Genomic DNA, 5,000 nt, shown 5'->3' with positions numbered 1-5,000 from the left:
TTTTACTTACGTCAGATATGGTTGGGCAGATTGTTGTGGATCAGGATTTTGGGAAAGATTTCCACAGTCTACCCGGTGTAAGATCGGACTCTGCAGTGTATTGAAAGAATTGAGACATGAGACTGGAACAGCACTGCAGGAGGCCTACTGGCACATACAAGGCAGGTCCTTCTCCAAAACACCCACGCATCTGTCCAACCCTTTCCCACAGCTTCTTGTTGTTTCAGAGGAAAATGCTAATTTTTGTAAGGGTAAATGCGTTTGGGTGGGACGGTGTGACGAGTGGGGTACCGCAAGGGTCTGTACTGGCCCCTCCTCCAGTAATGTTTGCAGGTTGTGTGAATGGTTTACCAGAAGGTATAGGGAAAAGATAGGTCTGTTTACAGATTATGCCAAAATATGAGCCATTGTAATGTTAAATTAGACTTTAGGGTGATCATAGGCACAGAGAGGAGATATGAAAATGACATACAAGGTTTGAGAGAGTTGATAGAGAAAATGAATCTTATATGCTGTAACACTGATGACAAGGAATCACACACACACACACACACACACACACACACACACACATTTACTAGGTGGACAGAGACAGGATGTTCCAGAGATGGGACACAGAAACAAGGGGTCACAGTTGGAAGTTGAAAACTTTGATGGGTCAAAGAGATATTAGGATGTATTTCTTTAGTCATAGAGTTGTCAGGAAGTGGAATAGTCTGGCAAGTGACGTAGTGGAGGCAGGAACCATATACAGTTTTAAGACGAGGTATGATATAGCTCATCGAGCAGGGATAGAGAGAACTCAGTAGCGATAATTGAAGAGGCGAGGCCAGGAGATATAACTCGACCCCTGCAACCACAAATAGGTGAGCAAATAGGTGAACACACACACAGCCGGAAACTGTGACTCGACCCTTGAAGCCACATACAGGTAAGTACATACACGTGCATGTACACAACCACAAGTCCCCCCTTGTCTATTCCTCCTCCTCCTTTCATTTGCTTGAGTACCTCACAACCCCCATCACCCCATCACCTCAAACTTTCACCCCCCCTTCCCAGCAGAGGAGCTCCACCTCCTGGTATCAGAGCCCGGCTCTTAGAAAATAACGCGAAGACAGTAACAGGTGCAATATTCACTGAAGGATAGCAAATACTGAGTATAAAGAAGAAAGAGAGAGAAAGAGAGAGAGAGAGAGAGAGAGAGAGAGAGAGAGAGAGAGAGAGAGAGAGAGAGAGAGAGAGAGAGAGAGAGAGATGAGGAATGCAAGGAGGAAGGGAGAGAACAGTAAGGGAAGTAGGTCGTAAGTTCAAGGTTATTCTCCCTTGGGTAATAAAGACAGTATCATCTATTTTATGTAAGTCAACCATCCACCCATGTTCTACTTGACCCATGATCCACTTGACCCATGATCCACTTGACCCATGATCCACTTGACCCATGATCCACTTGACCCATGATCAACTTGACCCATGATCCACTTGACCCATGATCCACTTGACCCATGATCCACTTGACCCATGATCCACTTGACCCATGATCCACTTGACCCATGATCCACTTGACCCATGATCCACTTGACCCATGATCCACTTGACCCATGATCCACTTGACCCATGATCCACTTGACCCATGATCCACTTGACCCATGATCCACTTGACCCATGATCCACTTGACTCATGATCCACTTGACTCATGATCCACTTGACCCATGATCCACCTGATACATGATCCACCTGATACATGATCCACTTGACCCATGATCCACTTGACCCATGATCCACTTGACTCATGATCCACTTGACCCATGATCCACCTGATACATGATCCACCTGATACATGATCCACTTGACCCATGATCCACTTGACCCATGATCCACTTGACCCATGATCCACTTGACCCATGATCCACCTGATACATGATCCACTTGACCCATGATCCACTTGACCCATGATCCACTTGACCCATGATCCACTTGACCCATGATCCACTTGACCCATGATCCACTTGACCCATGATCCACTTGACCCATGATCCACTTGACCCATGATCCACTTGACCCATGATCCACCTGATACATGATCCACTTGACCCATGATCCACTTGACCCATGATCCACTTGACCCATGATCCACCTGATACATGATCCACTTGACCCATGATCCACTTGACCCATGATCCACCTGATACATGATCCACTTGACCCATGATCCACTTGACCCATGATCCACTTGACCCATGATCCACTTGACCCATGATCCACCTGATACATGATCCACTTGACCCATGATCCACTTGACCCATGATCCACTTGACCCATGATCCACTTGACCCATGATCCACCTGATACATGATCCACTTGACCCATGATCCACTTGACTCATGATCCACTTCACCCATGATCCACTTGACCCATGATCCACTTGACCCATGATCCACCTGATACATGATCCACTTTACCCATGATCCACTTGACCCATGATCCACCTGATACATGATCCACTTGACCCATGATCCACTTTACCCATGATCCACTTGACCCATGATCCACCTGATACATGATCCACTTGACCCATGATCCACTTGACCCATGATCCACTTGACCCATGATCCACCTGATACATGATCCACTTGACCCATGATCCACTTGACCCATAATCCACCTGATACATGATCCACTTGACCCATGATCCACTTGACCCATGATCCACCTGATACATGATCCACTTGACCCATGATCCACTTGACCCATGATCCACCTGATACATGATCCACTTGACCCATGATCCACTTGACCCATGATCCACCTGATACATGATCCACTTGACCCATGATCCACTTGACCCATGATCCACCTGATACATGATCCACTTGACCCATGATTCACTTGACCCATGATCCACCTGATACATGATCCACTTGACCCATGATCCACTTGACCCATGATCCACTTGACCCATGATCCACCTGATACATGATCCACTTGACCCATGATCCACTTGACCCATAATCCACCTGATACATGATCCACTTGACCCATGATCCACTTGACCCATGATCCACTTGACCCATGATCCACCTGATACATGATCCACCTGATACATGATCCACTTGACCCATGATCCACTTGACCTATAATCCACCTGATACATGATCCACTTGACCCATGATCCACTTGACCCATGATCCACTTGACCCATAATCCACCTGATACATGATCCACTTGACCCATGATCCACTTGACCCATGATCCACCTGATACATGATCCACTTGACCCATGATCCACTTGACCCATGATCCACTTGACCCATAATCCACCTGATACATGATCCACTTGACCAATGATCCACTTGACCCATGATCCACTTGACCCATGATCCACTTGACCCATGATCCACCTGATACATGATCCACCTGATACATGATCCACTTGACCCATGATCCACTTGACCCATAATCCACCTGATACATGATCCACTTGACCCATGATCCACTTGACCCATAATCCACCTGATACATGATCCACTTGACCCATGATCCACTTGACCCATGATCCACTTGACCCATAATCCACCTGATACATGATCCACTTGACCCATGATCCACTTGACCCATGATCCACCTGATACATGATCCACTTGACCCATGATTCACTTGACCCATGATCCACCTGGTACATGATCCACTTGACCCATGATCCACTTGACCCATGATCCACTTGACCCATGATCCACCTGATACATGATCCACTTGACCCATGATTCACTTGACCCATGATCCACCTGATACATGATCCACTTGACCCATGATCTACTTGACCCATGATCCACTTGACCCATGATCCACCTGATACATAATCCACTTGACCCATGATCCACTTGACCCATGATCCACCTGATACATGATCCACTTGACCCATGATTCACTTGACCCATGATCCACCTGGTACATGATCCACTTGACCCATGATCCACTTGACCCATGATCCACTTGACCCATGATCCACCTGATACATAATCCACTTGACCCATGATCCACTTGACCCATGATCCACTTGACCCATGATCCACTTGACCCATGATTCACTTGACCCATGATACACCTGATACATGATCCAATTGACCCATGATCCACCTGATACATGATCCACTTGACCCATGATCCACCTGATACATGATACATTTGACCCATGATCCACTTGACCCATGATCCACCTGATACATGATACATTTGACCCTTGATCCACCTGATACATGATCTACTTGACCCATGATCCACCTGACCCATAATCCACCTGATACATGATACACTTGACCCATGATCCACCTGATACATGATCCACTTGACCCATGATCCACCTGACCCATAATCCACCTGATACATGATACACTTGACCCATGATCCACCTGATACATGATCCACTTGACCCATGATCCACCTGACCCATAATCCACCTGATACATGATACACTTGACCCATGATCCACCTGATACATGATCCACTTGACCCATGATCCACCTGACCCATAATCCACCTGATACATGATCCACTTGACCCATGATCCACCTGACCCATAATCCACCTGATACATGATACACTTGACCCATGATCCACCTGATCCATGATACACTTGACCCATGATCCACCTGATACATGATCCACTTAACCCATGATCCACCTGATACATGATCCACCTGATACATGATACACTTGACCCATGATCCACCTGACCCATGATCCACCTGATACATGATCCACCTGATACATGATCCACCTGACCCATAATCCACCTGATACATGATACACTTGACCCATGATCCACCTGATACATGATACACTTGACCCATGATCCACCTGATACATGATACACTTGACCCATGATCCACCTGACCCATAATCCACCTGATACATGATACACTTGACCCATGATCCACCTGATACATGATACACTTGACCCATGATCCACCTGATACATGATACACTTGACCCATGATCC

The 5,000-nt window shown here is 46.5% G+C and overlaps 1 protein-coding gene across 1 annotated transcript in view; it reads right to left on the bottom strand.

Annotated features, from left to right (window-relative positions):
* LOC128704003 (steroid hormone receptor ERR1) overlaps positions 1-5,000 on the bottom strand; it is a 390,890-nt gene that overhangs the window by 234,303 nt on the left and 151,587 nt on the right. The gene's annotated exons all lie outside the window — the stretch shown is intronic.

The sequence above is a fragment of the Cherax quadricarinatus genome, chromosome 66 (assembly GCF_038502225.1).
Source record: "Cherax quadricarinatus isolate ZL_2023a chromosome 66, ASM3850222v1, whole genome shotgun sequence".
Taxonomy (NCBI): Eukaryota; Metazoa; Arthropoda; class Malacostraca; order Decapoda; family Parastacidae; genus Cherax; species Cherax quadricarinatus.
The sequence above is the reverse complement of the archived record's forward strand: the minus strand, read 5'-3'. Positions and strand labels throughout refer to the sequence as shown.